Raw genomic sequence first — 25,039 nt, 5'->3', positions numbered from 1 at the left:
TCTTCAGGTGTCTGTAGATTCTAGTGTCTGCTAGTCATCCTTGGTCTTCAGGTGTCTGTAGAGTCTAGTGTCTGCTAGTCATCCTTGGTCTTCAGGTGTCTGTAGAGTCTAGTGTCTGCTAGTCATCACTGGCCTTCAGGTGTCTGAAGATTCTAGTGTCTGCTAGTCATCATTGGTCCTCAGGTGTCTGTAGATTCTAGTGTCTGCTAGTCATCCTTGGTCTTCAGGTGTCTGTAGAGTCTAGTGTCTGCTAGTCATCCTTGGCCTTAAGGTGTCTGTAGAGTCTAGTGTCTGCTAGTCATCACTGGCCTTGAGGTGTCTGAAGATTCTAGTGTCTGCTAGTCATCCTTGGTCTTCAGGTGTCTGTAGATTCTAGTGTGTGCTAGTCATCATTAGCCTTCGGGTGTCTGTAGATTCTAGAGTCTGCTAGTCATCATTGGTCTTCAGGTGTCTGTAGATTTTAGTATCTGCTAGTCATCCTTGGTCTTCAGGTGTCTGTAGATTCTAGTGTCTGCTAGTCATCCTTGGTCATCAGGTGTCTGTAGATTCTAGTGTCTGCTAGTCATCACTGGCCTTCAGGTGTCTGAAGATTCTAGTGTCTGCTAGTCATCCTTGGTCTTCAGGTGTCTGTAGAGTCTAGTGTCTGCTAGTCATCCTTGGCCTTCAGGTGTCTGTAGAGTCTAGTGTCTGCTAGTCATCACTGGCCTTTAGGTGTCTGAAGATTCTAGTGTCTGCTAGTCATCCTTGGTCTTCAGGTGTCTGTAGATTCTAGTGTCTGCTAGTCATCATTAGCCTTCGGGTGTCTGTAGATTCTAGAGTCTGCTAGTCATCATTGGTCTTCAGGTGTCTGTAGATTCTAGTATTTGCTAGTCATCCTTGGTCTTCAGGTGTCTGTAGATTCTAGTGTCTGCTAGTCATCCTTGGTCATCAGGTGTCTGTAGATTCTAGTGTCTGCTAGTCATCACTGGGCTTCAGGTGTCTGAAGATTCTAGTGTCTGCTAGTCATCATTGGCCCTCAGTTGTCTGTAGATTCTAGTGTCTGCTAGTCATCCTTGGTCTTCGGGTGTCTGTAGAATCTACCGTCTGCTAGTCATAATTGGTCTTCTTCAGGTGTCTGTAGATTCTAGTGTCTGCTAGTCATCCTTGGCCTTCGGGTGTCTGTAGATTCTAGTGTCTGCTAGTCATCATTGGTCTTCAGGTGTCTGTGGATTCTAGTGTCTGCTAGTCATCCTTGGCCTTCGGGTGTCTGTAGATTCTAGTGTCTGCTAGTCATCATTGGTCTTCAGGTGTCTGTAGATTCTAGTGTCTGCTAGTCATCCTTGGTCTTCAGGTGTCTGTAGATTCTAGTGTCTGCTAGTCATCCTTGGTCTTCAAGTGTCTGTAGATTCTAGTGTCTGCTAGTCATCATTGACCTTCAGGTGTCTGTAGATTCTAGTGTCTGCTAGTCATCCTTGGTCTTCAGGTGTCTGTAGATTCTAGTGTCTGCTAATCATCCTTGGTCTTCAGGTTTCTGTAGATTCTAGTGTCTGCTAATCATCCTTGGTCTTCAGGTTTCTGTAGATTATAGTGTCTGCTAGTCATCATTTGTCTTCAGGTGTCTGTAGATTCTAGTGTCTGCTAGTCATCATTGGTCATCAGGTGTCTGTACGTTCTAGTATCTGCTAGTCGTCCTTGGTCTTCAGGTGTCCGTAGACTCTAGTGTCTGCTAGTCATCATTGGTTTGCAGGTGTCTGTAGATTCTAGTGTCTGCTAGACATCATTGATCGTAAGGTGTCTGTAGAGTCTAGTGTCTGCTAGCATTCATTGGCCTTCAGGTGTCTGTAGATTCTAGTGTCTGCTAGTCATCACTGGTTTTAAGGTGTGTGTAGACTCTAGTGTCTGCTAGTCATCATTGTCCTTCAGGTGTCTGTAGATTCTAGTGTCTACTAGTCATCTTTGGTCATCAGGTGTCTGTAGATGCTAGTGTCTGCTAGACATCAATGATCTTAAGGTGTCTGTAGAGTCTAGTGTCTGCTATTCTTCATTGGACTTCAGGTGTCTGTAGATTATAGTGTCTGCTAGTATTCATTGCTCTTCAGGTGTCTGTAGATTCTAGTGTCTGCTAGGCATCCTTGGTCATCAGGTGCCTGTAGATTCTAGTCTGCTAGTCATCACTGGTCTTTAGGTGGCAGTAGATTCTAGTGTCTGCTAGTCATCACTTTCCTTCAGGTGTCTGTAGACTCTAGTGTCTGCTAGTCATCCTTGGTCTTCAGGTGTCTGTAGATTCTTGTGTCTGCTAGTCATCACTGGCCTTCAGGTGTCTGTAGATTCTAGTGTCTGTTAGTCATCATTGGACTTTGGGTGTCTCTGTAGATTCTAGTCTCTGCTAGTCATCACTGGCCTTCAGGTGTCTGTAGATTCAAGTGTCTGCTAGTCATCATTGGACTCTGGGCGTCTCTGTAGATTCTAGTGTCTGCTAGTCATCTTTGGTCATCAGGTGTCTGTAGATTCTAGTGTCTGCTAGTCATCCTTGGTCTTCAGGTGTCTGTAGAGTCTAGTGTCTGCTAGTCATCCTTGGTCTGCAGGTGTCTGTAGAGTCTAGTGTCTGCTAGTCATCACTGGCCTTCAGGTGTCTGATAATTCTAGTGTCTGCTAGTCATCATTGGTCCTCAGGTGTCTGTAGATTCTAGTGTCTGCTAGTCATCCTTGGTCTTCAGGTGTCTGTAGAGTCTAGTGTCTGCTAGTCATCCTTGGTCTTCAGGTGTCTGTAGAGTCTAGTGTCTGCTAGTCATAACTGGCCTTCAGGTGTCTGAAGATTCTAGTGTCTGCTAGTCATTCTTGGTCTTCAGGTGTCTGAAGATTCTAGTGTCTGCTAGTCATCATTAGCCTTCAGGTGTCAGTAGATTCTAGAGTCTGCTAGTCATCATTGGTCTTCAGGTGTCTGTAGATTCTAGTATCTGCTAGTCATCCTTGGTCTTCAGGTGTCTGTAGATTCTAGTGTCTGCTATTCATCCTTGGTCATCAGGTGTCTGTAGATTCTAGTGTCTGCTAGTCATCACTGGCCTTCAGGTGTCTGAAGATTCTAGTGTCTGCTAGTCATCCTTGGTCTTCAGGTGTCTGTAGAGTCTAGTGTCTGCTAGTCATCACTAGCCTTCAGGTGTCTGAAGATTCTAGTGTCTGCTAGTCATCATTGGCCCTCAGTTGTCTGTAGATTCTAGTGTCTGCTAGTCATCCTTGGTCTTCGGGTGTCTGTAGACTCTACTGTCTGCTAGTCATAATTGGTCTTCTTCAGGTGTCTGTAGATTCTAGTGTCTGCTAGTCATCCTTGGCCTTCGGGTGTCTGTAGATTCTAGTGTCTGCTAGTCATCATTGGTCTTCAGGTGTCTGTGGATTCTAGTGTCTGCTAGTCATCCTTGGCCTTCGGGTGTCTGTAGATTCTAGTGTCTGCTAGTCATCATTGGTCTTCAGGTGTCTGTAGATTCTAGTGTCTGCTAGTCATCCTTGGTCTTCAGGTGTCTGTAGATTCTAGTGTCTGCTAGTCATCATTGGTCCTCAGGTGTCTGTAGATTCTAGTGTCTGCTAGTCATCCTTGGTCTTCAGGTGTCTGTAGAGTCTAGTGTCTGCTAGTCATCCTTGGTCTTCAGGTGTCTGTAGAGTCTAGTGTCTGCTAGTCATAACTGGCCTTCAGGTGTCTGAAGATTCTAGTGTCTGCTAGTCATCCTTGGTCTTCAGGTGTCTGTAGATTCTAGTGTCTGCTAGTCATCATTAGCCTTCGGGTGTCTGTAGATTCTAGAGTCTGCTAGTCATCATTGGTCTTCAGGTGTCTGTAGATTCTAGTATCTGCTAGTCATACTTGGTCTTCAGGTGTCTGTAGATTCTAGTGTCTGCTAGTCATCCTTGGTCATCAGGTGTCTGTAGATTCTAGTGTCTGCTAGTCATCACTGGCCTTCAGGTGTCTGAAGATTCTAGTGTCTGCTAGTCATCCTTGGTCTTCAGGTGTCTGTAGATTCTAGTGTCTGCTAGTTATCCTTGGTCTTCAGGTGTCTGTAGAGTCTAGTGTCTGCTAGTCATCCTTGGTCTTGGGGTGTCTGTAGAGTCTAGTGTCTGCTAGTCATCACTGGCCTTCAGGTGTCTGAAGATTCTAGTGTCTGCTAGTCATCATTGGTCCTCAGGTGTCTGTAGATTCTAGTGTCTGCTAGTTATCCTTGGTCTTCAGGTGTCTGTAGAGTCTAGTGTCTGCTAGTCATCCTTGGTATTCAGGTGTCTGTAGAGTCTAGTGTCTGCTAGTCACAACTGGCCTTCAGGTGTCTGAAGATTCTAGTGTCTGCTAGTCATCCTTGGTCTTCAGGTGTCTGTAGATTCTAGTGTCTGCTAGTCATCATTAGCCTTAGGGTGTCTGTAGATTCTAGAGTCTGCTATTCATCATTGGTCTTCAGGTGTCTGTAGATTCTAGTATCTGCTAGTCATCCTTGGTCTTCAGGTGTCTGTAGATTCTAGTGTCTGCTAGTCATCATTGGTCATCAGGTGTCTGTAGATTCTAGTGTCTGCTAGTCATCACTGGCCTTCAGGTGTCTGAAGATTCTAGTGTCTGCTAGTCATCCATGGTCTTCAGGTGTCTGTAGAGTCTAGTGTCTGCTAGTCATCACTAGCCTTCAGGTGTCTGAAGATTCTAGTGTCTGCTAGTCATCATTGGCCCTCAGTTGTCTGTAGATTCTAGTGTCTGCTAGTCATCCTTGGTCTTCGGGTGTCTGTAGACTCTACTGTCTGCTAGTCATAATTGGTCTTCTTCAGGTGTCTGTAGATTCTAGTGTCTGCTAGTCATCCTTGGCCTTCGGGTGTCTGTAGATTCTAGTGTCTGCTAGTCATCATTGGTCTTCAGGTGTCTGTGGATTCTAGTGTCTGCTAGTCATCCTTGGCCTTCGGGTGTCTGTAGATTCTAGTGTCTGCTAGTCATCATTGGTCTTCAGGTGTCTGTAGATTCTAGTGTCTGCTAGTCATCCTTGGTCTTCAGGTGTCTGTAGATTCTAGTGTCTGCTAGTCATCCTTGGTCTTCAAGTGTCTGTAGATTCTAGTGTCTGCTAGTCATCATTAGCCTTCGGGTGTCTGTAGATTCTAGAGTCTGCTAGTCATCATTGGTCTTCAGGTGTCTGTAGATTCTAGTATCTGCTAGTCATCCTTGGTCTTCAGGTGTCTGTAGATTCTAGTGTCTGCTAGTCATCCTTGGACATCAGGTGTCTGTAGATTCTAGTGTCTGCTAGTCATCACTGGCCTTCAGGTGTCTGTAGATTCTAGTGTCTGCTAGTCATCCTTGGTCTTCGGGTGTCTGTAGACTCTACTGTCTGCTAGTCATAATTGGTCTTCTTCAGGTGTCTGTAGATTCTAGTGTCTGCTAGTCATCCTTGGCCTTCGGGTGTCTGTAGATTCTAGTGTCTGCTAGTCAGCATTGGTCTTCAGGTGTCTGTGGATTCTAGTGTCTGCTAGTCATCCTTGGCCTTCGGGTGTCTGTAGATTCTAGTGTCTGCTAGTCATCATTGGTCTTCAGGTGTCTGTAGATTCTAGTGTCTGCTAGTCATCCTTGGTCTTCAGGTGTCTGTAGATTCTAGTGTCTGCTAGTCATCCTTGGTCTTCAAGTGTCTGTAGATTCTAGTGTCTGCTAGTCATCATTGACCTTCAGGTGTCTGTAGATTCTAGTGTCTGCTAGTCATCCTTGGTCTTCAGGTGTCTGTAGATTCTAGTGTCTGCTAGTCATCCTTGGTCTTCAGGTGTCTGTAGATTCTAGTGTCTGCTAGTCATCCTTGGTCTTCGGGTGTCTGTAGACTCTACTGTCTGCTAGTCATAATTGGTCTTCTTCAGGTGTCTGTAGATTCTAGTGTCTGCTAGTCATCCTTGGCCTTCGGGTGTCAGTAGATTCTAGTGTCTGCTAGTCATCATTGGTCTTCAGGTGTCTGTGGATTCTAGTGTCTGCTAGTCATCCTTGGCCTTCGGGTGTCTGTAGATTCTAGTGTCTGCTAGTCATCATTGGTCTTCAGGTGTCTGTAGATTCTAGTGTCTGCTAGTCATCCTTGGTCTTCAGGTGTCTGTAGATTCTAGTGTCTGCTAGTCATCCTTGGTCTTCAAGTGTCTGTAGATTCTAGTGTCTGCTAGTCATCATTGACCTTCAGGTGTCTGTAGATTCTAGTGTCTGCTAATCATCCTTGGTCTTCAGGTGTCTGTAGATTCTAGTGTCTGCTAATCATCCTTGGTCTTCAGGTTTCTGTAGATTATAGTGTCTGCTAGTCATCATTTGTCTTCAGGTGTCTGTAGATTCTAGTGTCTGCTAGTCATCATTGGTCATCAGGTGTCTGTACGTTCTAGTATCTGCTAGTCGTCCTTGGTCTTCAGGTGTCCGTAGACTCTAGTGTCTGCTAGTCATCATTGGTTTGCAGGTGTCTGTAGATTCTAGTGTCTGCTAGACATCATTGATCGTAAGGTGTCTGTAGAGTCTAGTGTCTGCTAGCATTCATTGGCCTTCAGGTGTCTGTAGATTCTAGTGTCTGCTAGTCATCACTGGTTTTAAGGTGTGTGTAGACTCTAGTGTCTGCTAGTCATCATTGTCCTTCAGGTGTCTGTAGATTCTAGTGTCTACTAGTCATCTTTGGTCATCAGGTGTCTGTAGATTCTAGTGTCTGCTAGACATCAATGATCTTAAGGTGTCTGTAGAGTCTAGTGTCTGCTATTCTTCATTGGACTTCAGGTGTCTGTAGATTATAGTGTCTGCTAGTATTCATTGCTCTTCAGGTGTCTGTAGATTCTAGTGTCTGCTAGGCATCCTTGGTCATCAGGTGCCTGTAGATTCTAGTCTGCTAGTCATCACTGGTCTTTAGGTGGCAGTAGATTCTAGTGTCTGCTAGTCATCACTTTCCTTCAGGTGTCTGTAGACTCTAGTGTCTGCTAGTCATCCTTGGTCTTCAGGTGTCTGTAGATTCTAGTGTCTGCTAGTCATCACTGGCCTTCAGGTGTCTGTAGATTCTAGTGTCTGTTAGTCATCATTGGACTTTGGGCGTCTCTGTAGATTCTACTGTCTGATAGTCATCACTGGCCTTCAGGTGTCTGTAGATTCTAGTGTCTGCTCGTCATCCTTGGTCATCAGGTGTCTGTAGATTCTAGTGTCTGCTAGTCATCATTGGTCTTCAGGTGTCTGTAGATTCTAGTGTCTGCTAGTCATCCTTGGTCTTCAGGTGTCTGTTGATTCTAGTGTCTGCTAGTCATCATTGACATTCAGGTGTCTGTAGATTCTAGTGTCTGTTAGTCATCATTGGACTTTGGGCGTCTCTGTAGATTCTACTGTCTACTAGTCATCACTGGCCTTCAGGTGTCTGAAGATTCTAGTGTCTGCTAGTCATCATAGGTCTTCAGGTGTCTGTAGATTCTAGTGTCTGCTAGTCATCCTTGATCTTCAGGTGTCCGTAGATTCTAGTGTCTGCTAGTCATCATTGGTCTTCAGGTGTCTGTAGATTCTAGTGTCTGCTAGTCATCATTGGTCTTCAGTTGTCTGTAGATTCTAGTGTCTGCTAGTCATCATTGGTCTTAAGGTGTTTGTAGATTATAGTGTCTGCTAGTCATCCTTGGTCTTCAGGTGTCTGTAGATTCTAGTGTCTGCTAGTCATCCTTGGTCTTCAGGTTTCTGTAGATTCTAGTGTCTGCTAGTCATCATTTGTCTTCAGGTGTCTGTAGATTCTAGTGTCTGCTAGTCATCATTGGTCATCAGGTGTCTGTAGATTCTAGTGTCTGCTAGTCATCATTGGTCCTCAGGTGTCTGTAGATTCTAATGTCTGCTAGTCATCATTGGTTTGCAGGTGTCTGTAGATTCTAGTGTCTGCTAGACATCATTGATCGTAAGGTGTCTGTAGAGTCTAGTGTCTGCTAGCATTCATTGGCCTTCAGGTGTCTGTAGATTCTAGTGTCTGCTAGTCATCACTGGTCTTGAGGTGTGTGTAGACTCTAGTGTCTGCTAGTCATCATTGGCCTTCAGGTGTCTGTAGATTCTAGTGTCTACTAGTCATCCTTGGTCATCAGGTGTCTGTAGATTCTAGTGTCTGCTAGACATCAATGATCTTAAGGTGTCTGTAGAGTCTAGTGTCTGCTAGTCTTCATTGGCCTCAGGTGTCTGTAGATTCTAGTGTCTGTTAGTCATCATTGGACTTTGGGCGTCTCTGTAGATTCTAGTCTCTGCTAGTCATCACTGGCCTTCAGGTGTCTGTAGATTCAAGTGTCTGCTAGTCATCATTGGACTTTGGGCGTCTCTGTAGATTCTAGTGTCTGCTAGTCATCTTTGGTCATCAGGTGTCTGTAGATTCTAGTGTCTGCTAGTCATCATTGGACTTTGGGCGTCTCTGTAGATTCTACTGTCTGCTAGTCATCACTGGTCTTCGGGTGTCTGTAGATTCTAGTGTCTGCTAGTCATCCTTGGTCTTCAGGTGTCTGTAGAGTCTAGTGTCTGCTAGTCATCACTGGCCTTCAGGTGTCTGATAATTCTAGTGTCTGCTAGTCATCATTGGTCCTCAGGTGTCTGTAGATTCTAGTGTCTGCTAGTCATCCTTGGTCTTCAGGTGTCTGTAGAGTCTAGTGTCTGCTAGTCATCCTTGGTCTTCAGGTGTCTGTAGAGTCTAGTGTCTGCTAGTCATAACTGGCCTTCAGGTGTCTGAAGATTCTAGTGTCTGCTAGTCATTCTTGGTCTTCAGGTGTCTGTAGATTCTAGTGTCTGCTAGTCATCATTAGCCTTCGGGTGTCTGTAGATTCTAGAGTCTGCTAGTCATCATTGGTCTTCAGGTGTCTGTAGATTCTAGTATCTGCTAGTCATCCTTGGTCTTCAGGTGTCTGTAGATTCTAGTGTCTGCTAGTCATCCTTGGTCATCAGGTGTCTGTAGATTCTAGTGTCTGCTAGTCATCACTGGCCTTCAGGTGTCTGAAGATTCTAGTGTCTGCTAGTCATCCTTGGTCTTCAGGTGTCTGTAGAGTCTAGTGTCTGCTAGTCATCACTAGCCTTCAGGTGTCTGAAGATTCTAGTGTCTGCTAGTCATCATTGGCCCTCAGTTGTCTGTAGATTCTAGTGTCTGCTAGTCATCCTTGGTCTTCGGGTGTCTGTAGACTCTACTGTCTGCTAGTCATAATTGGTCTTCTTCAGGTGTCTGTAGATTCTAGTGTCTGCTAGTCATCCTTGGCCTTCGGGTGTCTGTAGATTCTAGTGTCTGCTAGTCATCATTGGTCTTCAGGTGTCTGTGGATTCTAGTGTCTGCTAGTCATCCTTGGCCTTCGGGTGTCTGTAGATTCTAGTGTCTGCTAGTCATCATTGGTCTTCAGGTGTCTGTAGATTCTAGTGTCTGCTAGTCATCCTTGGTCTTCAGGTGTCTGTAGATTCTAGTGTCTGCTAGTCATCATTGGTCCTAAGGTGTCTGTAGATTCTAGTGTCTGCTAGTCATCCTTGGTCTTCAGGTGTCTGTAGAGTCTAGTGTCTGCTAGTCATCCTTGGTCTTCAGGTGTCTGTAGAGTCTAGTGTCTGCTAGTCATAACTGGCCTTCAGGTGTCTGAAGATTCTAGTGTCTGCTAGTCATCCTTGGTCTTCAGGTGTCTGTAGATTCTAGTGTCTGCTAGTCATCATTAGCCTTCGGGTGTCTGTAGATTCTAGAGTCTGCTATTCATCATTGGTCTTCAGGTGTCTGTAGATTCTAGTATCTGCTAGTCATCCTTGGTCTTCAGGTGTCTGTAGATTCTAGTGTCTGCTAGTCATCCTTGGTCATCAGGTGTCTGTAGATTCTAGTGTCTGCTAGTCATCACTGGCCTTCAGGTGTCTGAAGATTCTAGTGTCTGCTAGTCATCCTTGGTCTTCAGGTGTCTGTAGAGTATAGTGTCTGCTAGTCATCACTAGCCTTCAGGTGTCTGAAGATTCTAGTGTCTGCTAGTCATCATTGGCCCTCAGTTGTCTGTAGATTCTAGTGTCTGCTAGTCATCCTTGGTCTTCAGGTGTCTGTAGAGTCTAGTGTCTGCTAGTCATCACTAGCCTTCAGGTGTCTGAAGATTCTAGTGTCTGCTAGTCATCCTTGGCCTTCGGGTGTCTGTAGATTCTAGTGTCTGCTAGTCATCATTGGTCTTCAGGTGTCTGTAGATTCTAGTGTCTGCTAGTCATCCTTGGTCTTCAGGTGTCTGTAGATTCTAGTGTCTGCTAGTCATCCTTGGTCTTCAAGTGTCTGTAGATTCTAGTGTCTGCTAGTTATCATTAGCCTTCGGGTGTCTGTAGATTCTAGAGTCTGCTAGTCATCATTGGTCTTCAGGTGTCTGTAGATTCTAGTATCTGCTAGTCATCCTTGGTCTTCAGGTGTCTGTAGATTCTAGTGTCTGCTAGTCATCCTTGGTCATCAGGTGTCTGTAGATTCTAGTGTCTGCTAGTCATCACTGGCCTTCAGGTGTCTGTAGATTCTAGTGTCTGCTAGTCATCCTTGGTCTTCGGGTGTCTGTAGACTCTACTGTCTGCTAGTCATAATTGGTCTTCTTCAGGTGTCTGTAGATTCTAGTGTCTGCTAGTCATCCTTGGCCTTCGGGTGTCTGTAGATTCTAGTGTCTGCTAGTCATCATTGGTCTTCAGGTGTCTGTGGATTCTAGTGTCTGCTAGTCATCCTTGGCCTTCGGGTGTCTGTAGATTCTAGTGTCTGCTAGTCATCATTGGTCTTCAGGTGTCTGTAGATTCTAGTGTCTGCTAGTCATCACTGGTCTTCAGGTGTCTGTAGATTCTAGTGTCTGCTAGTCATCCTTGGTCTTCAGGTGTCTGTAGAGTCTAGTCTCTGCTAGTCATCCTTGGTCTTCAGGTGTCTGTAGAGTCTAGTGTCTGCTAGTCATCACTAGCCTTCAGGTGTCTGAAGATTCTAGTGTCTGCTAGTCATCATTGGCCCTCAGTTGTCTGTAGATTCTAGTGTCTGCTAGTCATCCTTGGTCTTCGGGTGTCTGTAGACTCTACTGTCTGCTAGTCATAATTGGTCTTCTTCAGGTGTCTGTAGATTCTAGTGTCTGCTAGTCATCCTTGGCCTTCGGGTGTCTGTAGATTCTAGTGTCTGCTAGTCATCATTGGTCTTCAGGTGTCTGTGGATTCTAGTGTCTGCTAGTCATCCTTGGCCTTCGGGTGTCTGTAGATTCTAGTGTCTGCTAGTCATCATTGGTCTTCAGGTGTCTGTAGATTCTAGTGTCTGCTAGTCATCCTTGGTCTTCAGGTGTCTGTAGATTCTAGTGTCTGCTAGTCATCCTTGGTCTTCAAGTGTCTGTAGATTCTAGTGTCTGCTAGTCATCATTGACCTTCAGATGTCTGTAGATTCTAGTGTCTACTAGTCATCATTGGTCATCAGGTGTCTGTAGATTCTAGTGTCTGCTAGACATCAATGATCTTAAGGTGTCTGTAGAGTCTAGTGTCTGCTATTCTTCATTGGACTTCAGGTGTCTGTAGATTATAGTGTCTGCTAGTATTCATTGCTCTTCAGGTGTCTGTAGATTCTAGTGTCTGCTAGGCATCCTTGGTCATCAGGTGTCTGTAGATTCTAGTCTGCTAGTCATCACTGGTCTTTAGGTGGCAGTAGATTCTAGTGTCTGCTAGTCATCACTTTCCTTCAGGTGTCTGTAGACTCTAGTGTCTGCTAGTCATCCTTGGTCTTCAGTTGTCTGTAGATTCTAGTGTCTGCTAGTCATCACTGGCCTTCAGGTGTCTGTAGATTCTAGTGTCTGTTAGTCATCATTGGACTTTGGGCATCTCTGTAGATTCTACTGTCTGATAGTCATCACTGGCCTTCAGGTGTCTGTAGATTCTAGTGTCTGCTAGTCATTCTTGGTCATCAGGTGTCTGTAGATTCTAGTGTCTGCTAGTCATCCTTGGTCTTCAGGTGTCTGTAGATTCTAGTGTCTGCTAGCCATCATTGACATTCAGGTGTCTGTAGATTCTAGTGTCTGTTAGTCATCATTGGACTTTGGGCGTCTCTGTAGATTCTACTGTCTGCTAGTCATCACTGGCCTTCAGGTGTCTGAAGATTCTAGTGTCTGCTAGTCATCATAGGTCTTCCAGTGTCTGTAGATTCTAGTGTCTGCTAGTCATCCTTGATCTTCAGGTGTCCGTAGATTCTAGTGTCTGCTAGTCATCATTGGTCTTCAGGTGTCTGTAGATTCTAGTGTCTGCTAGTCATCATTGGTCTTCAGGTGTCTGTAGATTCTAGTGTCTGCTAGTCATCATTGGTCTTAAGGTGTTTGTAGATTATAGTGTCTGCTAGTCATCCTTGGTCTTCAGGTGTCTGTAGATTCTAGTGTCTGCTAATCATCCTTGGTCTTCAGGTGTCTGTAGATTCTAGTGTCTGCTAGTCATCCTTGGTCTTCAGGTTTCTGTAGATTCTAGTGTCTGCTAGTCATCATTTGTCTTCAGGTGTCTGTAGATTCTAGTGTCTGCTAGTCATCATTGGTCATCAGGTGTCTGTAGATTCTAGTGTCTGCTAGTCATCCTTGGTCTTCAGGTGTCCATAGACTCTAGTGTCTGCTAGTCATCATTGGTTTGCAGGTGTCTGTAGATTCTAGTGTCTGCTAGACATCATTGATCGTAAGGTGTCTGTAGAGTCTAGTGTCTGCTAGCATTCATTGGCCTTCAGGTGTCTGTAGATTCTAGTGTCTGCTAGTCATCACTGGTCTTGAGGTGTGTGTAGACTCTAGTGTCTGCTAGTCATCATTGGCCTTCAGGTGTCTGTAGATTCTAGTGTCTACTAGTCATCCTTGGTCATCAGGTGTCTGTAGATTCTAGTGTCTGCTAGACATCAATGATCTTAAGGTGTTTGTAGAGTCTAGTGTCTGCTAGTCTTCATTGGCCTCAGGTGTCTGTAGATTCTAGTGTCTGTTAGTAATCATTGGACTTTGGGCGTCTCTGTAGATTCTAGTCTCTGCTAGTCATCACTGGCCTTCAGGTGTCTGTAGATTCAAGTGTCTGCTAGTCATCCTTGGTCTTCAAGTGTCTGTAGATTCTAGTGTCTGCTAGTCATCATTGACCTTCAGATGTCTGTAGATTCTAGTGTCTACTAGTCATCATTGGTCATCAGGTGTCTGTAGATTCTAGTGTCTGCTAGACATCAATGATCTTAAGGTGTCTGTAGAGTCTAGTGTCTGCTATTCTTCATTGGACTTCAGGTGTCTGTAGATTATAGTGTCTGCTAGTATTCATTGCTCTTCAGGTGTCTGTAGATTCTAATGTCTGCTAGGCATCCTTGGTCATCAGGTGTCTGTAGATTCTAGTCTGCTAGTCATCACTGGTCTTTAGGTGGCAGTAGATTCTAGTGTCTGCTAGTCATCACTTTCCTTCAGGTGTCTGTAGACTCTAGTGTCTGCTAGTCATCCTTGGTCTTCAGGTGTCTGTAGATTCTAGTGTCTGCTAGTCATCACTGGCCTTCAGGTGTCTGTAGATTCTAGTGTCTGTTAGTCATCATTGGACTTTGGGCATCTCTGTAGATTCTACTGTCTGATAGTCATCACTGGCCTTCAGGTGTCTGTAGATTCTAGTGTCTGCTAGTCATTCTTGGTCATCAGGTGTCTGTAGATTCTAGTGTCTGCTAGTCATCATTGGTCTTCAGGTGTCTGTAGATTCTAGTGTCTGCTAGTCATCCTTGGTCTTCAGGTGTCTGTAGATTCTAGTGTCTGCTAGCCATCATTGACATTCAGGTGTCTGTAGATTCTAGTGTCTGTTAGTCATCATTGGACTTTGGGCGTCTCTGTAGATTCTACTGTCTGCTAGTCATCACTGGCCTTCAGGTGTCTGAAGATTCTAGTGTCTGCTAGTCATCATAGGTCTTCCAGTGTCTGTAGATTCTAGTGTCTGCTAGTCATCCTTGATCTTCAGGTGTCCGTAGATTCTAGTGTCTGCTAGTCATCATTGGTCTTCAGGTGTCTGTAGATTCTAGTGTCTGCTAGTCATCATTGGTCTTCAGGTGTCTGTAGATTCTAGTGTCTGCTAGTCATCATTGGTCTTAAGGTGTTTGTAGATTATAGTGTCTGCTAGTCATCCTTGGTCTTCAGGTGTCTGTAGATTCTAGTGTCTGCTAATCATCCTTGGTCTTCAGGTGTCTGTAGATTCTAGTGTCTGCTAGTCATCCTTGGTCTTCAGGTTTCTGTAGATTCTAGTGTCTGCTAGTCATCATTTGTCTTCAGGTGTCTGTAGATTCTAGTGTCTGCTAGTCATCATTGGTCATCAGGTGTCTGTAGATTCTAGTGTCTGCTAGTCATCCTTGGTCTTCAGGTGTCCATAGACTCTAGTGTCTGCTAGTCATCATTGGTTTGCAGGTGTCTGTAGATTCTAGTGTCTACTAGTCATCCTTGGTCATCAGGTGTCTGTAGATTCTAGTGTCTGCTAGACATCAATGATCTTAAGGTGTTTGTAGAGTCTAGTGTCTGCTAGTCTTCATTGGCCTCAGGTGTCTGTAGATTCTAGTGTCTGTTAGTAATCATTGGACTTTGGGCGTCTCTGTAGATTCTAGTCTCTGCTAGTCATCACTGGCCTTCAGGTGTCTGTAGATTCAAGTGTCTGCTAGTCATCATTGGACTTTGGGTGTCTCTGTAGATTCTAGTGTCTGCTAGTCATCTTTGGTCATCAGGTGTCTGTAGATTCTAGTGTCTGCTAGTCATCATTGGACTTTGGGCATCTCTGTAGATTCTACTGTCTGCTAGTCATCACTGGTCTTCAGGTGTCTGTAGATTCTAGTGTCTGCTAGTCATCCTTGGTCTTCAGGTGTCTGTAGAGTCTAGTGTCTGCTAGTCATCCTTGGTCTTCAGGTGTCTGTAGAGTCTAGTGTCTGCTAGTCATCACTGGCCTTCAGGTGTCTGAAGATTCTAGTGTCTGCTAGTCATCATTGGTCCTCAGGTGTCTGTAGATTCTAGTGTCTGCTAGTCATCCTTGGTCTTCAGGTGTCTGTAGAGTCTAGTGTCTGCTAGTCATCCTTGGTCTTCAGGTGTCTGTAGAGTCTAGTGTCTGCTAGTCATAACTGGCCTTCAGGTGTCTGAAGATTCTCGTGTCTGCTAGTCATCCTTGGTCTTCAGGTGTCTGTAGATTCTAGTGTCTGCTAGTCATCATTAGCCTTCGGGTGTCTGTAGATTCTAGAGTCTGCTAGTCATCATTGGTCTTCAGGTGTCTGTAGATTCTAGTATCTGCTAGTCATCCTTGGTCTTCAGGTGTCTGTAGATTCTAGTGTCTGCTAGTCATCCTTGGTCATCAGGTGTCTGTAGATTCTAGTGTCTGCTAGTCATCACTGGCCTTCAGGTGTCTGAAGATTCTAGTGTCTGCTAGTCATCCTTGGTCTTCAGGTGTCTGTAGAGTCTAGTGTCTGCTAGTCATCACTAGCCTTCAGGTGTCTGAAGATTCTAGTGTCTGCTAGTCATCATTGGCCCTCAGTTGTCTGTAGATTCTAGTGTCTGCTAGTTATCCTTGGTCTTCGGGTGTCTGTAGACTCTACTCTCTGCTAGTCATAATTGGTCTTCTTCAGGTGTCTGTAGATTCTAGTGTCTGCTAGTCATCCTTGGCCTTCGGGTGTCTGTAGATTCGAGTGTCTGCTAGTCATCATTGGTCTTCAGGTGTCTGTGGATTCTAGTGTCTGCTAGTCATCCTTGACCTTCGGGTGTCTGTAGATTCTAGTGTCTGCTAGTCATCATTGGTCTTCAGGTGTCTGTAGATTCTAGTGTCTGCTAGTCATCCTTGGTCTTCAGGTGTCTGTAGATTCTAGTGTCTGCTAGTCATCCTTGGTCTTCAAGTGTCTGTAGATTCTAGTGTCTGCTAGTCATCATTAGCCTTCGGGTGTCTGTAGATTCTAGAGTCTGCTAGTCATCATTGGTCTTCACGTGTCTGTAGATTCTAGTATCTGCTAGTCATCCTTGGTCTTCAGGTGTCTGTAGATTCTAGTGTCTGATAGTCATCCTTGGTCATCAGGTGTCTGTAGATTCTAGTGTCTGCTAGTCATCACTGGCCTTCAGGTGTCTGTAGATTCTAGTGTCTGCTAGTCATCATTGGTCTTCGGGTGTCTGTAGACTCTACTGTCTGCTAGTCATAATTGGTCTTCTTCAGGTGTCTGTAGATTCTAGTGTCTGCTAGTCATCCTTGGCCTTCGGGTGTCTGTAGATTCTAGTGTCTGCTAGTCATCATTGGTCTTCAGGTGTCTGTGGATTCTAGTGTCTGCTAGTCATCCTTGGCCTTCGGGTGTCTGTAGATTCTAGTGTCTGCTAGTCATCATTGGTCTTCAGGTGTCTGTAGATTCTAGTGTCTGCTAGTCATCACTGGTCTTCAGGTGTCTGTAGATTCTAGTGTCTGCTAGTCATCCTTGGTCTTCAGGTGTCTGTAGAGTCTAGTGTCTGCTAGTCATCCTTGGTCTTCAGGTGTCTGTAGAGTCTAGTGTCTGCTAGTCATCACTGGCCTTCAGGTGTCTGAAGATTCTAGTGTCTGCTAGTCATCATTGGTCCTCAGGTGTCTGTAGATTCTAGTGTCTGCTAGTCATCCTTGGTCTTCAGGTGTCTGTAGAGTCTAGTGTCTGCTAGTCATCCTTGGTCTTCAGGTGTCTGTAGAGTAAGCATGGGCGGAAAATCCGTTCCGCTCGCGGATTTTGCGGATTTTCGGGAAATCCGCAATCCGCGAGATTCGCGAATCTCCCGCAAAATCCGCAAATCCGCGAGCAGCGGATTTTGCTCGCACTGCTCGCACTGTTCGCGTGAGTTCGCGGCTTCCCAGTACAACTTCGCGCCCCGCGAATAAGTGCTAAATTGCAGAAATACGATCTTAGCAAAACTGAAACTACTTGCCAGGTTCAAAAGTTCAGGCTCATCATTAGTAGCCATTTCCTGTAGTGCTTCCTGAGGGGCCCCTCCAGAGTTCAGTTGCCAGTTGCAACTATTATGTGACCCTGCTCTGAACCTCAGAATAGTTACACATATGCCACAAAGGTCCTGAATTACAGCTAAGGGAGACAAGCAGGAGCCAGGCTGGAAGTTAAAATCCATTAATCAGCCCCTAATTCATTATTGTCAGTTGGGGCAGGGCAGGTGTTGTAACTAATTATGCAACAATGAAAGCACTTAGCAAGTGCAAAAGATCACTAATCAGGGCGCACTAAGGAAGCAGGTGCCAGCTAAAAAAATATTCTGTGACACATTAATCAGCCCCAAATTAATTCAGGTCACTTGAGGCAGGGAAGGTGTGCTTTGCTTTGCCGAAAATAATGTACACTGGACAACCAGAGGGTGTGGTGATGAAACAGAGGGTGGCATGGGTGGGCCAGAGGGTGGCATGAGTAGTCAGAGAGTGGCAGTGGTGACAGAGAGTGGCAGTGATGAAGAAGAGTGTCCCAAACAGGCTGGACACGTAGAAACAACAAGTTCGCGAAACTTGCGACCCGACAGGTAAGTTCGCAAATTGCGAAATTGTAAAAACCCTCGCGAACTGGCAGAAACACGGGCGAACACAAAAAAAAAAATCCGCAAATTTGCGGGAATTCGCTGATTTTGCGGATTGTGAATTCGCAAATCCGCAAAATTCGCGAACGCGAGATCCGCAAAATTCGCCCATGCTTACTGTAGAGTCTAGTGTCTGCTAGTCATAACTGGCCTTCAGGTGTCTGAAGATTCTAGTGTCTGCTAGTCATCCTTGGTCTTCAGGTGTCTGTAGATTCTAGTGTCTGCTAGTCATCATTAGCCTTCGGGTGTCTGTAGATTCTAGAGTCTGCTAGTCATCATTGGTCTTCAGGTGTCTGTAGATTCTAGTATCTGCTAGTCATCCTTGGTCTTCAGGTGTCTGTAGATTCTAGTGTCTGCTAGTCATCCTTGGTCATCAGGTGTCTGTAGATTCTAGTGTCTGCTAGTCATCACTGGCCTTCAGGTGTCTGAAGATTCTAGTGTCTGCTAGTCATCCTTGGTCTTCAGGTGTCTGTAGAGTCTAGTGTCTGCTAGTCATCACTAGCCTTCAGGTGTCTGAAGATTCTAGTGTCTGCTAGTCATCATTGGCCCTCAGTTGTCTGTAGATTCTAGTGTCTGCTAGTCATCCTTGGTCTTCGGGTGTCTGTAGACTCTACTGTCTGCTAGTCATAATTGGTCTTCTTCAGGTGTCTGTAGATTCTAGTGTCTGCTAGTCATCCTTGGCCTTCGGGTGTCTGTAGATTCTAGTGTCTGCTAGTCATCATTGGTCTTCAGGTGTCTGTGGATTCTAGTGTCTGCTAGTCATCCTTGGCCTTCGGGTGTCTGTAGATTCTAGTGTCTGCTAGTCATCATTGGTCTTCAGGTGTCTGTAGATTCTAGTGTCTGCTAGTCATCCTTGGTCTTCAGGTGTCTGTAGATTCTAGTGTCTGCTAGTCATCCTTGGTCTTCAAGTGTCTGTAGATTCTAGTGTCTGCTAGTCATCATTAGCCTTCGGGTGTCTGTAGATTCTAGAGTCTGCTAGTCATCATTGGTCTTCAGGTGTCTGTAGATTCTAGTATCTGCTAGTCATCCTTGGTCTTCAGGTGTCTGTAGATTCTAGTGTCTGCTAGTCATCCTTGGTCATCAGGTGTCTGTAGATTCTAGTGTCTGCTAGTCATCACTGGCCTTCAGGTGTCTGTAGATTCTAGTGTCTGCTAGTCATCCTTGGTCTTCGGGTGTCTGTAGACTCTACTGTCTGCTAGTCATAATTGGTCTTCTTCAGGTGTCTGTAGATTCTAGTGTCTGCTAGTCATCCTTGGCCTTCGGGTGTCTGTAGATTCTAGTGTCTGCTAGTCATCATTGGTCTTCAGGTGTCTGTAGATTCTAGTGTCTGCTAGTCATCCTTGGTCTTCAGGTTTCTGTAGATTCTAGTGTCTGCTAGTCATCATTTGTCTTCAGGTGTCTGTAGATTCTAGTGTCTGCTAGTCATCATTGGTCATCAGGTGTCTGTAGATTCTAGTGTCTGCTAGTCATCCTTGGTCTTCAGGTGTCCGTAGACTCTAGTGTCTGCTAGTCATCATTGGTTTGCAGGTGTCTGTAGATTCTAGTGTCTGCTAGACATCATTGATCGTAAGGTGTCTGTAGAGTCTAGTGTCTGCTAGCATTCATTGGCCTTCAGGTGTCTGTAGATTCTAGTGTCTACTAGTCATCCTTGGTCATCAGGTGTCTGTAGATTCTAGTGTCTGCTAGTCATCCTTGGCCTTCGGGTGTCTGTAGATTCTAGTGTCTGCTAGTCATCATTGGTCTTCAGGTGTCTGTGGATTCTAGTGTCTGCTAGTCATCCTTGGCCTTCGGGTGTCTGTAGATTCTAGTGTCTGCTAGTCATCATTGGTCTTCAGGTGTCTGTAGATTCTAGTGTCTGCTAGTCATCCTTGGTCTTCAGGTGTCTGTAGATTCTAGTGTCTGCTAGTCATCCTTGGTCTTCAAGTGTCTGTAGATTCTAGTGTCTGCTAGTCATCATTAGCCTTCGGGTGTCTGTAGATTCTAGAGTCTGCTAGTCATCATTGGTCTTCAGGTGTCTGTAGATTCTAGTATCTGCTAGTCATCCTTGGTCTTCAGGTGTCTGTAGATTCTAGTGTCTGCTAGTCATCCTTGGTCATCAGGTGTCTGTAGATTCTAGTGTCTGCTAGTCATCACTGGCCTTCAGGTGTCTGTAGATTCTAGTGTCTGCTAGTCATCCTTGGTCTTCGGGTGTCTGTAGACTCTACTGTCTGCTAGTCATAATTGGTCTTCTTCAGGTGTCTGTAGATTCTAGTGTCTGCTAGTCATCCTTGGCCTTCGGGTGTCTGTAGATTCTAGTGTCTGCTAGTCATCATTGGTCTTCAGGTGTCTGTAGATTCTAGTGTCTGCTAGTCATCCTTGGTCTTCAGGTTTCTGTAGATTCTAGTGTCTGCTAGTCATCATTTGTCTTCAGGTGTCTGTAGATTCTAGTGTCTGCTAGTCATCATTGGTCATCAGGTGTCTGTAGATTCTAGTGTCTGCTAGTCATCCTTGGTCTTCAGGTGTCCGTAGACTCTAGTGTCTGCTAGTCATCATTGGTTTGCAGGTGTCTGTAGATTCTAGTGTCTGCTAGACATCATTGATCGTAAGGTGTCTGTAGAGTCTAGTGTCTGCTAGCATTCATTGGCCTTCAGGTGTCTGTAGATTCTAGTGTCTACTAGTCATCCTTGGTCATCAGGTGTCTGTAGATTCTAGTGTCTGCTAGACATCAATGATCTTAAGGTGTCTGTAGAGTCTAGTGTCTGCTAGTCTTCATTGGCCTCAGGTGCCTGTAGATTCTAGTGTCTGTTAGTCATCATTGGACTTTGGGCGTCTCTGTAGATTCTAGTCTCTGCTAGTCATCACTGGCCTTCAGGTGTCTGTAGATTCTAGTGTCTGCTAGTCATCCTTGGTCTTCAGGTGTCTGTAGAGTCTAGTGTCTGCTAGTCATCCTTGGTCTTCAGGTGTCTGTAGAGTCTAGTGTCTGCTAGTCATCACTGGCCTTCAGGTGTCTGAAGATTCTAGTGTCTGCTAGTCATCATTGGTCCTCAGGTGTCTGTAGATTCTAGTGTCTGCTAGTCATCCTTGGTCTTCAGGTGTCTGTAGAGTCTAGTGTCTGCTAGTCATCCTTGGTCTTCAGGTGTCTGTAGAGTCTAGTGTCTGCTAGTCATCACTGGCCTTCAGGTGTCTGAAGATTCTAGTGTCTGCTAGTCATCCTTGGTCTTCGGGTGTCTGTAGACTCTACTGTCTGCTAGTCATAATTGGTCTTCTTCAGGTGTCTGTAGATTCTAGTGTCTGCTAGTCATCCTTGGCCTTCGGGTGTCTGTAGATTCTAGTGTCTGCTAGTCATCATTGGTCTTCAGGTGTCTGTGGATTCTAGTGTCTGCTAGTCATCCTTGGCCTTCGGGTGTCTGTAGATTCTAGTGTTTGCTAGTCATCATTGGTCTTCAGGTGTCTGTAGATTCTAGTGTCTGCTAGTCATCCTTGGTCTTCAGGTGTCTGTAGATTCTAGTGTCTGCTAGTCATCCTTGGTCTTCAAGTGTCTGTAGATTCTAGTGTCTGCTAGTCATCATTAGCCTTCGGGTGTCTGTAGATTCTAGAGTCTGCTAGTCATCATTGGTCTTCAGGTGTCTGTAGATTCTAGTATCTGCTAGTCATCCTTGGTCTTCAGGTGTCTGTAGATTCTAGTGTCTGCTAGTCATCCTTGGTCATCAGGTGTCTGTAGATTCTAGTGTCTGCTAGTCATCACTGGCCTTCAGGTGTCTGTAGATTCTAGTGTCTGCTAGTCATCCTTGGTCTTCGGGTGTCTGTAGACTCTACTGTCTGCTAGTCATAATTGGTCTTCTTCAGGTGTCTGTAGATTCTAGTGTCTGCTAGTCATCCTTGGCCTTCGGGTGTCTGTAGATTCTAGTGTCTGCTAGTCATCATTGGTCTTCAGGTGTCTGTAGATTCTAGTGTCTGCTAGTCATCCTTGGTCTTCAGGTTTCTGTAGATTCTAGTGTCTGCTAGTCATCATTTGTCTTCAGGTGTCTGTAGATTCTAGTGTCTGCTAGTCATCATTGGTCATCAGGTGTCTGTAGATTCTAGTGTCTGCTAGTCATCCTTGGTCTTCAGGTGTCCGTAGACTCTAGTGTCTGCTAGTCATCATTGGTTTGCAGGTGTCTGTAGATTCTAGTGTCTGCTAGACATCATTGATCGTAAGGTGTCTGTAGAGTCTAGTGTCTGCTAGCATTCATTGGCCTTCAGGTGTCTGTAGATTCTAGTGTCTACTAGTCATCCTTGGTCATCAGGTGTCTGTAGAGTCTAGTGTCTGCTAGCATTCATTGGCCTTCAGGTGTCTGTAGAGTCTAGCGTCTGCTAGTCTTCATTGGCCTCAGGTGTCTGTAGATTCTAGTGTCTGTTAGTCATCATTGGACTTTGGGCGTCTCTGTAGATTCTAGTCTCTGCTAGTCATCACTGGCCTTCAGGTGTCTGTAGATTCAAGTGTCTGCTAGTCATCATTGGACTTTGGGCGTCTCTGTAGATTCTAGGGTCTGCTAGTCATCTTTGGTCATCAGGTGTCTGTAGATTCTAGTGTCTGCTAGTCATCATTGGACTTTGGGCGTCTCTGTAGATTCTACTGTCTGCTAGTCATCACTGGTCTTCAGGTGTCTGTAGATTCTAGTGTCTGCTAGTCATCCTTGGTCTTCAGGTGTCTGTAGAGTCTAGTGTCTGCTAGTCATCCTTGGTCTTCAGGTGTCTGTAGAGTCTAGTGTCTGCTAGTCATCACTGGCCTTCAGGTGTCTGAAGATTCTAGTGTCTGCTAGTCATCATTGGTCCTCAGGTGTCTGTAGATTCTAGTGTCTGCTAGTCATCCTTGGTCTTCAGGTGTCTGTAGAGTCTAGTGTCTGCTAGTCATCCTTGGTCTTCAGGTGTCTGTAGAGTCTAGTGTCTGCTAGTCATCCTTGGTCTTCGGGTGTCTGTAGACTCTACTGTCTGCTAGTCATAATTGGTCTTCTTCAGGTGTCTGTAGATTCTAGTGTCTGCTAGTCATCCTTGGCCTTCGGGTGTCTGTAGATTCTAATGTCTGCTAGTCATCATTGGTCTTCAGGTGTCTGTAGATTCTAGTATCTGCTAGTCATCCTTGGTCTTCAGGTGTCTGTAGATTCTAGTGTCTGCTAGTCATCCTTGGTCATCAGGTGTCTGCAGATTCTAGTGTCTGCTAGTCATCACTGGCCTTCAGGTGTCTGTAGAGTCTAGTGTCTGCTAGTCATCACTAGCCTTCAGGTGTCTGAAGATTCTAGTGTCTGCTAGTCATCATTGGCCCTCAGTTGTCTGTAGATTCTAGTGTCTGCTAGTCATCCTTGGTCTTCGGGTGTCTGTAGACTCTACTCTCTGCTAGTCATAATTGGTCTTCTTCAGGTGTCTGTAGATTCTAGTGTCTGCTAGTCATCCTTGGCCTTCGGGTGTCTGTAGATTCTAGTGTCTGCTAGTCATCATTGGTCTTCAGGTGTCTGTGGATTCTAGTGTCTGCTAGTCATCCTTGGCCTTCGGGTGTCTGTAGATTCTAGTGTCTGCTAGTCATCATTGGTCTTCAGGTGTCTGTAGATTCTAGTGTCTGCTAGTCATCCTTGGTCTTCAGGTGTCTGTAGATTCTAGTGTCTGCTAGTCATCCTTGGTCTTCAAGTGTCTGTAGATTCTAGTGTCTGCTAGTCATCATTAGCCTTCGGGTGTCTGTAGATTCTAGAGTCTGCTAGTCATCATTGGTCTTCAGGTGTCTGTAGATTCTAGTATCTGCTAGTCATCCTTGGTCTTCAGGTGTCTGTAGATTCTAGTGTCTGCTAGTCATCCTTGGTCATCAGGTGTCTGTAGATTCTAGTGTCTGCTAGTCATCACTGGCCTTCAGGTGTCTGTAGAGTCTAGTGTCTGCTAGTCATCCTTGGTCTTCAGGTGTCTGTAGAGTCTAGTGTCTGCTAGTCATCACTGGCCTTCAGGTGTCTGTAGATTCTAGTGTCTGCTAGTCATCATTGGTCTTCAGGTGTCTGTGGATTCTAGTGTCTGCTAGTCATCCTTGGCCTTCGGGTGTCTGTAGATTCTAGTGTCTGCTAGTCATCATTGGTCTTCAGGTGTCTGTAGATTCTAGTGTCTGCTAGTCATCACTGGTCTTCAGGTGTCTGTAGATTCTAGTGTCTGCTAGTCATCCTTGGTCTTCAGGTGTCTGTAGAGTCTAGTGTCTGCTAGTCATCCTTGGTCTTCAGGTGTCTGTAGAGTCTAGTGTCTGCTAGTCATCACTGGCCTTCAGGTGTCTGAAGATTCTAGTGTCTGCTAGTCATCATTGGTCCTCAGGTGTCTGTAGATTCTAGTGTCTGCTAGTCATCCTTGGTCTTCAGGTGTCTGTAGAGTCTAGTGTCTGCTAGTCATCCTTGGTCTTCAGGTGTCTGTAGAGTCTAGTGTCTGCTAGTCATAACTGGCCTTCAGGTGTCTGAAGATTCTAGTGTCTGCTAGTCATCCTTGGTCTTCAGGTGTCTGTAGATTCTAGTGTCTGCTAGTCATCATTAGCCTTCGGGTGTCTGTAGATTCTAGAGTCTGCTAGTCATCATTGCTCTTCAGGTGTCTGTAGATTCTAGTATCTGCTAGTCATCACTGGCCTTCAGGTGTCTGAAGATTCTAGTGTCTGCTAGTCATCCTTGGTCTTCAGGTGTCTGTAGAGTCTAGTGTCTGCTAGTCATCACTAGCCTTCAGGTGTCTGAAGATTCTAGTGTCTGCTAGTCATCATTGGCCCTCAGTTGTCTGTAGATTCTAGTGTCTGCTAGTCATCCTTGGTCTTCGGGTGTCTGTAGACTCTACTGTCTGCTAGTCATAATTGGTCTTCTTCAGGTGTCTGTAGATTCTAGTGTCTGCTAGTCATCCTTGGCCTTCGGGTGTCTGTTGATTCTAATGTCTGCTAGTCATCATTGGTCTTCAGGTGTCTGTGGATTCTAGTGTCTGCTAGTCATCCTTGGCCTTCGGGTGTCTGTAGATTCTAGTGTCTGCTATTCATCATTGGTCTTCAGGTGTCTGTAGATTCTAGTGTCTGCTAGTCATCCTTGGTCTTCAGGTGTCTGTAGATTCTAGTGTCTGCTAGTCATCCTTGGTCTTCAAGTGTCTGTAAATTATAGTGTCTGCTAGTCATCATTAGCCTTCGGGTGTCTGTAGATTCTAGAGTCTGCTAGTCATCATTGGTCTTCAGGTGTCTGTAGATTCTAGTATCTGCTAGTCATCCTTGGTCTTCAGGTGTCTGTAGATTCTAGTGTCTGCTAGTCATCCTTGGTCATCAGGTGTCTGTAGATTCTAGTGTCTGCTAGTCATCACTGGCCTTCAGGTGTCTGTAGATTCTAGTGTCTGCTAGTCATCCATGGTCTTCGGGTGTCTGTAGACTCTACTGTCTGCTAGTCATAATTGGTCTTCTTCAGGTGTCTGTAGATTCTAGTGTCTGCTAGTCATCCTTGGCCTTCGGGTGTCTGTAGATTCTAGTGTCTGCTAGTCATCATTGGTCTTCAGGTGTCTGTAGATTCTAGTGTCTGCTAGTCATCCTTGGTCTTCAGGTTTCTGTAGATTCTAGTGTCTGCTAGTCATCATTTGTCTTCAGGTGTCT

The sequence above is a fragment of the Lissotriton vulgaris genome, chromosome 10 (assembly GCF_964263255.1).
Source record: "Lissotriton vulgaris chromosome 10, aLisVul1.2, whole genome shotgun sequence".
Lineage (NCBI taxonomy): Eukaryota > Metazoa > Chordata > Amphibia > Caudata > Salamandridae > Lissotriton > Lissotriton vulgaris.
Note: the sequence above shows the minus strand (reverse complement) of the source record.